This window comes from Alexandromys fortis, unplaced genomic scaffold (genome assembly GCF_014885135.2).
Source record: "Alexandromys fortis isolate MF-2015 unplaced genomic scaffold, M_Fortis_MF-2015_v1.1 scaffold_35, whole genome shotgun sequence".
NCBI lineage: Eukaryota > Metazoa > Chordata > Mammalia > Rodentia > Cricetidae > Alexandromys > Alexandromys fortis.
In genome coordinates this window covers 2111413-2124427 of record NW_026067913.1, presented here as the reverse complement: position 1 = coordinate 2124427, position 13015 = coordinate 2111413, and the positions used below count along the sequence as shown (strand labels likewise).

The following is a 13015-nucleotide window of genomic DNA, read 5'->3' as shown; positions in this document are numbered from 1 at the left end:
TGTGCTAAAACATGCCAAATTAAAAGAAAAACAAGACAATATTTTGCTTATATTTTTGGCGTATCTATGCAAAAACAAAAAATGCAATGGATGATAGTTTAAATTAAGATTAGAGCTAAACACATTCACTTTAAAGACAGAAAAAAATAGTGATGCATAGCAATAAAATACAGCTAAAAATATTTAACAATAGCCACATTTGCTGTAAAGTATAGATGTTAATAAGAATTACAATATATTGTTGAGAAAATATTTAAAATATTTTATAATGCTTCTATAGCCATTTTCCAACATATCTGTTAATTTAATGACAATATTATCTAATATTTATTTTACATTCAAGCAGGTCTATCTTCCTCTAAAATAGCCAAGACTCAATAATCAGTTGACAACAGAAGAACACACTCAGCAATATTTATGGAATGATATTTAGTTATGATCTTTTCCTGAGAGATTGCACCAAGGGGACAGCTATGACACCAGTTCTAATATCTTCAAGTAAAATGTATTTCAACAGAGCCACGTCTGTATTCAGAAATCTACTAATATTATCTCATCCAAATATAATACTAAGGCAAATAAAAGTATCAGTAGAATGCCTTTGGCATATTTCTGAAGATGTTAGTATCATTTTGATGGGCATATTTACAAGATTTAAAGAGAAAAACTTTGGGAGACTGGTTCTCTGTAATATACTCTAGTGAAACTGAGTCATTTGTCACATGACGTGAGATTGCTTCTAATAACTAGCTTACAAGACAGTCATTAAGGTTTCTTGGCAAATCCCAAATCAAAGTATTTTTAAAGATTTATTTTATTATTGTGTGTGGGTGTGTGGGTGTGTGTGGGTGCCTGAGGACACCTGATGAGACGGAAAAAATTTTCTGGACCTCTTCTGAAGTTGATTTTCAGACAGATGCAAGTTTCCTGACGTGGCTTTTGGGGACCAAACCCTGGACTTGGGCAAATGCTATTAGCTGCTGAGTCATTTCACTGGCTGACTAAATATTTGAATTTAAGCCTGAACACAATAGTCTAAGGCTCCAAGCAACAAGGCTGAATTATTTCCTGTGCTATGCTTGGCATTACTTCTAGGGAAGACTGTTTACATATTCCAAGGTTGCCTTCTAGGAAAGAGAGAACCTCAACAACCAAGCCTGAAGTTGGAGTTAGGGGTTGTTCATAACATGTAGAAGCTTTACAAGAGATTAAGAAAGAGACACTTGTATTTCAGAAATTTTAGTAGTGAAATCAAATCAAGATCATAATGGGAAAACAAACCTTGGATATTGGTTAAGCACTACGCAAGAAACAAAGACTGAAAACTATGGTCAACTCCGGTCTTCTGTGCAGAGTGTAGGACATGAGTTACAACAAAGGTGATTCATGCATTTCTTTGGTATGTGCCAAGTTGTCCACAGAGAATTTAACATCATTATATAAAGAAAGAAGTTTTGTGGCCAACTTAAAAAAAAATCCCTTTTCATTCTTAAGCCACAGAGATCAGAGCATTGAATGATAACTAAACTAATTAAAAGAAGTCATGATATGGAAGTCATGCTATGTCAAAAACTGTTTTGGCAGCTGGGGAGATGGCACAGTCCTTAAAATTGCTTGCTGAACAGGCATGAGGGAGGACCTGAGTTTGGGCCCCATCTCCAAGTAAAACCCCAGCACTGGGGATAGGAGAACAGGGAAACAGGTAAATCCTGTCAAGCCTAATGTAAACAGTTATTTCAAATTTCAGTGAGAGAACTTCTCTCAAAAATAAAATAAAATAAAATGGAGAGAAATTTTGGAAGACAGTTAGAGAGAGAGAGAGAGAGAGAGAGAGAGAGAGAGAGAGAGAGAGAACCAGAGCCTATGTGACTTCTTTAGGGGACAAAGCCCTTGAACAAGTTCTTCTTCTGGTCAGGTCAACCCATTTCTGCCAAAGTATAATATATAGTTTGTTGCATTATTCTGGTCACGGCCCCAGGAGCCTATGTGCTACTTGCTCCTCATTCTTTCCTTATACAACTTATTGCTGGCTGCCTCTAGTTTCAGTTTCTTAGAGCTATGGGTAATGGCTTTTGCAAGGGAAAACGTTCCCCTGATAATTCTCCTCTGAATGAGCCAGAACAGATGTTGGTAAAAATATACAGTGGACCCGGACCTGATTCAGCCCCAAAATCTTTAGATGTATCAGGTGTGACGATGAATTCAAGATTTTTTTTTTCTTTGTGTTTTCAAGACAGAGTTTTTCTGTAGCTATGCAGCCTGTTCTGGAACTAGCTCTTGTAGACCAAGCTGGTCTCCTAGAACTCAGAGAGATTCACCTGCCTCTGACTCCCAAGTGCTGGGATTAAGGGCGTGCACTACCACCACCTGGCTGAATTCAGGATTCTTAAGAACAGGATACTGCCTTTACAGTGAGTGAGTAGTCTGAAAGAGTCACAATAGTTTAAGACATTATAAATCCGCATAACTGGTTTGGAGAGGACAATTTTAACCACAAGATTCTATCTAGGAGAAATGCTAATAGTAGTTTATATCAAAACTTAAAGGGAACAGTCTAGGAACAGGGAATGAAGTAGAATCATAGAAACCTATAATGTCCTTATTTCTAATGGTTATGCCAATATTGCAGGAAGCTGCGAGGAAGGGGGCATGAGAACAATGATAAGTAATTCCAGCTATTAAGAGTAAGCTTTTTAGTTATGTGGTTTACAGAAAAAAAAAAAAAAACTGGTATATCCCCTATAAGAGACAGAGTAGTACCGGACACAGAGTGAACTGATTCAGACATGGCTGATGAGTTGATTGTGAGAATGTAGATTTGCCCACAGGTGGACATTAGCCATTAGAGGGAAAAATTTTCTTTTACTTTGATGATGCTTTAACTGCAAAAGCTGCCAACTAGGAACACTCTGTTTTACCTGTGGTTGTTAGAAAACGTCCTTTGGTGCATGTAATACTGCTTGTGTTTTTAACATTAGAACTATGAATCAAGTAGGTTAAGGTTATCAATGGGAAAGTTGGGGGACAGAAAAAGAATGAGGTAAGGAAACAAACTGGCAATTAATGTAACCATTATTAGAAGCTTAAGGAAACAAACTGGATTATAAAACTGTTAATGCAAGCTATTAAAACTGTACAAATAAAAACAGATCCGGCTTTCTGAGGCCACTTGCTTGAAAGACAGAGTGAGTGAATTCTGAAAGATTGTGTGCTTTCATACTCATAAAAATTAACAGATATCATTTACCTTAATGTAAATGTGTTTTCACCAATTATATTGAAGTAAATTCTCAATCTCAGTCTCTAGGGACTGGTATTTCAGAACACTCAGCCCTATGGTCTCAACCAAGTGATGGTCATCTTACTGCTCACTTGTCATCAGTTGTTCGAAATTTGGGGCAGAATATAGCCATGAATTTATAGGAAAAAAAGAAAAGAAACTAAATTAGTAAGATAAAACTGGACTGCTATATGAACTATACAGTTCACCATCTGCCTTTTAACAGAATAACATTAATGCCTTTCAAGTGGCTTATTACTTTCTTCTAATAGAATTAATTTTGCCCAGAATAATGCATAAATCATATCATAATAATAATTCAGACTTTTGTTTTTAAAATAACTATTTAATAACTAGTTTTACTTTAGCAAAAAGCTTAGAAATTAAGTGGAAACTGTCATGAGGTTATATGTGTATGTGAACATATATGTAAGAACATGCATAATGAACTAAAACTTGGTTTTAATAATCTTTCCAAAACATTACAAAAATATGAACAAGTCTAAAAAGTACTATACCGAATATTCAGTTTAGTTAGCAAAGAGTAGTCAAAGTAGCCTGATTCTTGTATACATTTTGCTAGAAGCTTTATTGTTCAGGAAACAGGTTGCCTTTATATTCCCAAGATTTATACAGTGGGAAGGATAACTCACACTTTACTTTAGATTCACATAATAATCATAATATATTTATCTAGTTTGACAAAGTAGCTTTGATGAAAAGAAAAAAATCTATCTTGTCATTCTTTAGGATGGTTGATATTCTTCCATAGAATGATACATTCTATCTGTAGAACTACTATCCTGTCTTTCTTAGACAGGGTGATAGTCTTAATGGAGTGATACACTGTATCTCTAGTAACTAAAGATTCTATCACACAATATGGAGTTTGCTTGCCACAATATAAACAAATAAGCAAATAAGGAAAGAAATAAAAGGATGGTTAGTTTTAAGAATGCTTCAGGGTTGTCATTTTGTTCAGGAACATTTAACTCTAAGATAAAATCTCCTGTTCTGTAAACACTCAAGAAATTCAATAAACCCCTGCCCTGCCAAGAGCAGTCTCATCGCCACACCCCCACTGGGGTTTCCAAATTTGAAATCCAACATTAAATTTTTCAGAGTAGGGTGGGGAAAGACATGGTGAGAGACAGAGAAAAAATAATCATTCCATGCAGCGATTAGTTGGGTCTTCGTTGTTAGTTCCCTTCCAACTAGGAAATGAGGAGACCTGGTACAGTCTTATCATGAGCCACAGGACTGAGGATGTGGCTATAATAGCCAGGTTCCAGGAAGTAATGTGTTCATAAAGTAAAGTAAAAGCTTTAGAAATAACAAACTAAGGGAGGGATATATCTCAGGTATACTAAAATGAGTATAGTTGCCTATACTTTTAGTCCTAGTTACGTATAAAAACCTATTGAGTGTGATAGAGATAAGGCAGGTGTTCAACTCTGTTAAGTAAATGGATGCTATGGGTAAGACCTAGTTACTAGAGCATCTGCAGTCATGGGCTTCATGATCAGATATATCAGAAGTAAGTTCTGAAGCAACCCTTTAACATTGCAGAACTGAGGGGGGTCACAACTGCATAAGCGCCTAAAAGTTGCAGAGGTCACAACCATGTTAACAATTCACGTAAACTTTAGGGTAAGGAAATTTTGTTGGCTTAAATTGGGCTTTTCATATTTAGTTCAAATCTTTGTCTCTCCTTGTATCTCCATATCCTCTCCAAGTTTTAAGGTCACAGAGCCTTTTGCTGGTCAAAGGAACCAGAGGCTGGTAACTCAGCTGGGACTCATCTGCACAAAAAGTGGAGATGCTGCCAGTTGAAATGTGACTCTTAGAAGGTACAAGGTACAAGGTACAAGAAATGAATGAACTAAAGTGCTGGCTTACTACATGTCTACAGTCACAGAAATAAGATTCGTGAACTCTGTAGTTAATACACCTCCTTTTTTTTTTTTTGAAAGAGTGGGTTATATTTTCTTCCTACATTAGAGTAAATCTGTGCAGAGATGTGCAGAAATTAGGGACATTTTTTGATACATAGTATTCAGACTATAAAATATTCACATTTTGTCTTACTGCTTGAAATTAGGAAAACATTCAGCCCTTAAAAAGCTTCTGGATTATTATGTAAAAAATGAGAATTCCAACATTTATGGCCAGCAATTCTTGGGAAATCATCTGGAGGAGACAAGAAGTTGAGAATTATTCTTAAAATGATTTGGCATAAGTTTAGTTTGAGACAAATTAAGATAACCAAGATATATAGTTTGCTGGGGAAATAAGCCAACTTTAATTTAATTGTTTATTGAAGATAGGATTTTCTTTTAAAATGATGGATAAATGAATCCCATTCTAAAGTGTGTGGATTCTAGAAAATGTAACCGCATTAAAGTTAGCTCTTCTCAACCATAGTTGGAAAGTAAATCAAAAAGTTCTCATAGTAACCAGCTTCCAAAATTTGCTGGATGAGAGTGTGTGTGTTGGGGAGAGATGAATATGTGTATGGGGCACCTTAAAATAATAAAATAGGTGGTATTTTTATTATTTTCTTTTATATTTCATTATTTATATAATAAAAAAGTTTATGTTGTTACTTTATTTACTACTTTTCTGTTAGCTCTTAACATTCCTTATGACAATCCTCTCCTTGAGGTTTCCAAAACAGTCATGGAAAATAAATCTCTATTTCTTTTTTTCTCCTTTCTGTTAGCAATTTCTAACTAGCTTCCAAAGGACACAAACAACACGGTACCTGCAGAGTGCAAGATTCCTGCTTTAGCAGACAGAGTTTCCTAGAAGGAGATAGAGCTGGGAGAGAAGAGGCAAACACCTTCAGCACTAAGCACTGCCCTGGAAGCTGAAGTTGAGAAACCATTTCTGCCTGGAAGGAGTTGAGCCTCGAAAGAACACTGGAGGGCTGGGCACCACTCCCCACTTCAACCAAACGCTGATGTCATCTTTTGCACAGCAAAACAACCCCTCAGGGGTTAATTGAAAGCCCCCCCCCCCCACTCAAGGTGAAATTCGAATTTTGTCTTGTTCACAACTGCTAACATCTTCAACTGGCCCAATTGTCCTTGAGTCCTCCTCTCGCCTCCGTCCTGGCATTAAATGCAAATAAAAATAGTGCAAAAGAAAGTTACTCAATCCAGATAGACAAGGTCTTTGGAGTTCTGACTCAGTATTTGGGTATGCATTTTGTCCTTTTCGGGGAACTGCAAATCCTTCTCTTGGAGACTTCTAGTTCCATTCAGCTGAACAGGACAAGTGGGACAGTCCTGGAGGAAAAGGAGTCACCCCCATATCCTAAAGTACTTGGAAGGGCTCATTTGGTTCTGCCTGGAGACCGAGCTAGGGCGACTCCACCGGTCGCCCTGGCGTCCTCAAAGCTGCAAACTTTAAAGCGAAACCAGAAAGCATCACTCTCTCTAGTGCCTCCAGAACTGACTTCCCTTCTGTGGAGGCTCTCGCCCGCGATTTCTTGGAACACTGGGTTATCCACTTCCTTGACTAGACGCTCATCAGGAAAGCGCTCTAGATTTCAGTGGAGACTCTCCAGCACTCGGGGTGTTGACTGGAGTATTTGTCCTCCGGAGTCCCTTTGGAGATTTGTCTGGAATCCTACTGGTCAGTATCTAGCTCCTCGGAATGGATGCTTGGATTCTCGAACTCACTTCCCACACTGCAATCTACCGCTGGGGACTGCTCTGCATCCGGGAGCCTCAGCCAGTGTGGCCGAACTGGATGGAGACTGCGCGGCGGGAACCAGAGTCCCAGACAAGCTCCTCTGAAACCTAGCAGCCAGAGGGTAACCCGGATTGCTAAACACAGGAATGCACCACCCCGGGGTAAACCTGAAACCCGGGTCCGGCCGAAAAGAGGAGAGCCCAGGGAAGAGAGGAGGAAATGGGAGCAGTTACCACTTAAAGTACTTCAGGCTGAGTTCATCTCTCAAAGAGGAAGCTGTGTGGGTCTTGATTACGCGTAGGTGCCTGTGCGCGCACTCGGATCGAGCCCGTGGGTGTGCCTGAGTGTGCGCGCCCTTGTGCATTCACAAGGCAACGGTATAGCCTCTGGAGTTCTATTGGTAGCAAAATTCCAGAGCCCCCTATCCTGGAAGGAACTGTGCGGTTCAAGTCTTTACCAACCACGCGAAGAAGGGCTTCTTGTTAGCCAGCTTCCCAAAGCATCCCTAAATTCTTGCACTCAGGTTTGGTTAAGATTGGTGTCTGGACTGCAAGGGGGAGGTGCGCGCACAGAAACCGAAGATCAAATGTTCCTAAACTCTACCCAGAAAGGACTGGGTTCCGACCGCTCCAGTTAAGGAAGGAAGACTTTTCTTTAATGACTGGCTTTAGGGGGTTTCTGGGAGCTTTGCTGGGGTCTGGGTCCGGGATTTAATTGGATATCTAGGCAGAATTAAGAAAGTAAAGACAGAGAGAATCCTGCCCCCTCCCCCTTCCCCCAGAGAGGAGGCTCTTCAGGTTTCCTCTGCACCACACCTCTCTTGCTTCACATCCTTTCCCCAGTTCAAGTGACTTAAGTGGCCAGGCCTGCTTTCTGCCTTCTACTGGGGTCGGGATCAGCTCTGAACATTAAATGTGCTCTGTTGCATCACTTCTTTACTCCGAGTACAGTGCTGATTGCCAAATGTAAATGTTCTGTTCAGAATCAGCTTCCATCTGATTAGTAAGCAAATCACCCACCACCAACTAGGGGACTCTGGAAGCCAGCCCCGGGTGCCTGGGAGCATCAGCCGGTAGCTCTCAGGCGGGGATTCTCACCGCGGGGTTGTAACTAATCACTTTTCACACAGCCATTAGCAGCCACAGCCAGACAGGGTGACACCTTTCTTTTAATCCCTGAGCATCCCGACTGTGCGGGATCAGATCAGCAGTTCACTTCCAACAGAGGCGAGGGATGCCCCTGAAGTTCGCTTTCTTCCTTCGGGTTTTCCGCCGATTCCCCTCCCCCAACCCCGCCCGCCTGCAACGCCCCCGCGCCTCCTCTGCTTGGGGATTAGTAGGCACAGCGCTGGCCCTCTCCTCCCGCCAGCGGTAAATCGGTTCTCCGAACACGTCTAGCCGGGAGTCACAGAGGCCGAGAGCCCGGCGGCGCCGGCTTGGGGTGTAGCCTGATTCTAGGGGTCCGGGAGGTGCGGCCTTTCTCGTCACTGCAGCTAGGGACGGGCTCACGGCCGCGCGCCCGCCGCCGCCGCCGCCGCGCCGCCGCCTCCATGCTGCAGCGCGGAGCGCAGCTCCTCCGGTCCAGGCGGCCGGTGTTGTTCGCTCTCACAGCGCTGGGGATCGGCTTTCCCAAGCCTGCCCAGGCGGCGACTGAGCTCTCCGACCGCAGCTTTCAGCCTCGCGCCTGAGCTGTGGACTCACCCCAGCGCCTCCGCCAGCGGGAGGGGCGCCCACCGCGCTGTGTGCAGCGGCGCAGGGAGGCGGTGAGCGTGTGCAGGGCGGCCGGAACCGTGTGTGTGTGTGCGTGTGTGTGTGTGTGCGTGTGCGTGTGTGTGCACGCGTGTGTGTGCGTGCACGCGTGTGCGCGTGTGTGCTTTTCTTCGTTCCTTGAAGATGTGAATGGCTTCTCAGCTAGCTGGTCCTTGGGATTCTTGACTTTGGGAGCTGTGAGCCCAATCCACCCATGTAATTCATGTTGCATGGTCGGTTATACCAGGAAAAAAGGCGCAACTGGACGGGGGTGGGGCAGATCCACGAAACATTCTGAAAACGAGAAATAGAAAAGGGGAAGATATAGAAATATGAATATTGAAAGATCTAAGAAGACTTTCGGGATCCCCCAGCTGGCCCTTCCTTTTTCCGGCACGAACCTGGACGTTTTCCACCTTTTCAAGTCATCTTGGTGTTTCTCTGATGTTCTCTAAGCCGCTTTCCAGCTAGCTGCGTGTGTGTATGTGTGTGTTTGTGCGCGTGTGTATGTGTGCGCTCCTATCGGATGCATTTGACATTCTTTTTTTTTTTTTTTTTTTCCCAACTGCCCAGAAGCAAATGTGTTAACTCAGAGATGCCCCTCCATGCCCAGGTTCTCGCAGAGCGCGGAGGACGTCCAGATCCGTTTTCCTGGCTGGATTCCGGGCGACTGCTGGGCTCTGGAGCCAGGTGTGTGGATTACTTAATCCAGAGGCTTGGAAAGTAGCTGTTTTAGCCAGCTTCCAGGTACATCGCAAGGTCAAGAGAGGGTCTTGCAGCTGTTTTATTTGCCTGCACCTTGGCTTTCCTGTATTGGTCAGAAGAATATGAACGTGCCTGTCCACAACATTTGAAGCCCAAACTTCAGCTCTTCCACCTGGTTTACTGTATAAATAAGGTAATGAGGATTGCTTTGCAAACTGCGTAAGGAACCCCCGACGCTCCCATTGCCCTTCCAGGATTCCCTTACTCCCCAGCGAAATGTCACCAGCTTCTGACTTCCAAGGATTTGGGCTGCAGGAGAACTTGAAGGAAACGTGATCAAGGGCTATGTGAGAAAGAGACTGCTCTCTTTGCTGGTGGGCTGGTGGGCTTCGCGAGTGGATCTTAAGAAGGACCGGTACTGTTTCTCCCTCCGGATGCGGAGCTGGGAGTGCTTGTGCAAGTGTGAGTGCGCGCGCGCCCGGCTGAGAATGTGTGAGTGTGTGTGAGCGTGTCTCTGTGTGTGCGCGGCCGCCCTGCTTCTGCCCGCTCCCCGGGCGCGGAGCCACCGGTTTCATGGGGCCATTTGCGCTGATTCCCCACCCAGTGCGACCTGCGGGCAGTGGCGGCAGTGGCAGAAGCCACCTCTCTGACTCCCTAGGATGCGGGTGCTGAACTATGGCAAAGGGCAGCGAAGTGATGAGCGAGACCCCAGCACGACCGTGAAAACCACCTGGAGCCACCTTGCCTGGATCTTACCTGCGGGCAGAAAGTCCTCCTATGACCGTCTTTCCCCCTAGAGGCACCAGGTAACAATGAAGGACTACTTGCCTCACCCACTTTCCTTAAGGGCTTGTTTCTAGCATCATATCTGCATTGCAGGCTACTTTACTTATTAATGTTTTGAAAATCATTAGCAAGGGTTGGGTACCCAAGGGCGCTTGCTCAGCGAGGGGGCATGCAGTTCCCGGTACATAGAATGTAAGCCTATACCTGAACACTTAATGTGGTAGTGAAACCTAGAAATATATGAATGCATCAAGCCTGAGGATAGTTTTTGAAAAGGGCCAGTCTTGTTGAACCTGTCTGAAGGTGCCAGAGATGAATGGTTCATGTTTCCTTTAGGCTATGGCTGCTGCGGACCATTTGGTATCCAACCTCCAGATACTGGAGTGAGATCCGGTGTTTGTTTCCCCGCCCCCTACATCTATCAAATATTTTTTTATTATTTTTATGTTTTTTCTTCCCCTGACCTTTCTACTTATTGTACCGGGTTGTTTTCCTTCCTCTGTTGTGTGCAACCCTTTTAATAGTTGTGAATTATGCATCTGGAGACTTTGATGTGAAATGGAGTTTTCTTGGGACTTGCTTAGCATGGGAAAGAATTCGTTGTCAAGGGTGTACATTGAGTCGAGGTGTTTAACTACCAGGGTTTGGTTTGATGTAGCAGAATGGATGCACGAAAGAAGTCGTTTTTATGTCTAGGAGAACGAGGCCAAAAACCAATAGCCACCACCCAGCCCCAGCCCCAGTGACAACATCAGTCCTGGCCCCTCCCGCTTTATCTCGGGGTGGGGGGTGTGGACAGAAGCTTGTGTTCCTGTGTTTGTTGTTTGTGTACAATAGGTGTTTTGAAAATTCCTTTGAGTGCTTTGATTTAAAACCAGGCTGGATCTGAGACTGTCTTATTAACATACTGGATCTGATGTGTGAAAATGGAGATTCCCTTCTTGCAAGGAGGCAGAACACGTTTAGTTAACTTCCAAAGCCCCTATCTTTGCGCCTTGTTCATTCTGTCTTCCGCGATCACCACAGTTGCCTGCTCCCTACAGAAAATTTCTCTTCTTTCTCCAGGGTATTTGAATTAACAACATAAAGCACTTCCAAAGTAGTCTCATCAATGTTTAAGTCCATCGTGAAGATGGTCTGAAAAATTCAGCTGAGTGCTGGATTCTCTCCCGCTTTGGGAAGCTGCCGGGTGGCAGGAGCACTCCACCGAGGTTTGGCCTGGTGGGTCCCCCGTTCACCAATATAGGAGGCACCGACTGAAGGAGGTGGAACAGAGTACAGGATGCTGTCTTCTGTTTGCTAGAGCTGTTTAGGAAGTGTAGGGAGACTGCCTGGTTGTCTTCAATTCCCTTCGTTTCTATAGATATCCATATGATGGCATTTGCAGATTACAAGCTAATGGGTAGCTGCTCTAGTTGTCCCTGCGCGCCGACGTCCTCAAATCCTGCTCTAGAGTGGAGATTCGGCTGCTGCTGCAGCCCTTGCAGAGTGGTGGTGCTACAAGGCCATGTATGCAGCGGGCTTTGGGGGCTGGGCTCCACCACTGCAGCTGGCAGGTCTGCTTTGACACTACTTGGGGCGGGGCCCGAGAGCTGGGCAGGCACCCTGGCAGACAGTGGGGCGCATTGTAGCTGTGGTGGCTGCACAGGTCTGAGGGAAGAGAAATGGGAGTTGAGTAGGGCGGTGGTGTTTGACCACCTATTATGACTACAGCCCCCTATTACTCCCCTTCATATGAGTATTCAAGAACGTATGATGGGAGCTAGCTACAAAAAATAATGTTTGACATTCAAACATTGCATGATTTATCGGGATTGAAACCTTGATGCCAAATGTGTATTTCCTAGATCCCGGTTTCCTTTTTCTCTTCTCAAGCTCTCCTGGCTTCCATCAGGTCATTTGCAACCTGGTTTTGCCTTCAATTAAAGCAATAGCACATGAAATCAACTAATCTTAACTTTATATTCAAATATGAGATCTAGGAGAGTCACTTTTTAGACGGGTTTAGTGTTTAACTTCAATGCAGACGAAAGATATAGATGCTAACTCAACTCTGTCAGTAAGAAAATCCTTACTGTCTGAGGACTGGCAAGAAAAAAAATCCCATTGCCTACATTCAAAGAGGTGTAGAGGAAAATACACCACCAAACAAACAACAGACAGAAACAAGATGAAACAAGCAAGCAAACAAACAAAAACCAAACCCATTAATTGAAGGTATTAAAGATGGTTTCCCATCAACTCTCTTTCCTTATTTTTAGTGAATTTATTTGAAATCTATCACTAATGCAAAGCTACATACAAAGCTGATTTACGTGGTAAACATCTCATAACTTGTTAGCAAATAACTCATACATACCCAGAAGATGACTAAAAAAAATTATCATTCCGCTGAAGAATGTTGGTGCTGGAAAGATAAATATTTTCCCATCTCGGTTTCACTTCCCTTCGTCTTTTCTCACTGTGGACTTCCTCTTTGGTAGGTCACTTCTTATCTTTGTGAGCCCATTTTCAGGAAAGACAGACAAAGCCATGAATCAGAGTTTGAATCCTCAGAAGCTTGAACATACATACATTGTGATATGATTCAGGTTCAAAAGGTCCCTTTTGGGGACATAAGGAAACAGATATTCTAGCAGTATGAAGGAAGGAGAGAAGGAGAGAAGAAAAGAGGGAGGGAGTAAGGGAGGGAGGCAGGGAAGGAGGAAGGGAGGCTAGCTAAAACTGAGTTGGAGATGGGGTTCCACCCCCCTGGTTAGACATTATCCCAAGGCAGAGGTATCCTGGCTTGCTGAGG

The 13015-nt window shown here is 43.5% G+C and overlaps 1 protein-coding gene across 2 annotated transcripts in view; it reads left to right on the top strand.

Annotated features, from left to right (window-relative positions):
* Positions 1-10106: 10106 nt before the first annotated feature.
* Lrfn5 (leucine rich repeat and fibronectin type III domain containing 5) overlaps positions 10107-13015 on the top strand; it is a 233216-nt gene continuing 230307 nt past the window's right edge. Inside the window, exon 1 of one of the 2 annotated variants that reach the window (XM_050138907.1) lies at positions 10107-10238. The gene's annotated coding sequence lies outside the window, so the exon portion shown is untranslated. The remainder of the gene's footprint in view (positions 10239-13015) is intronic. The other variant, XM_050138909.1, reaches the window with a different exon arrangement.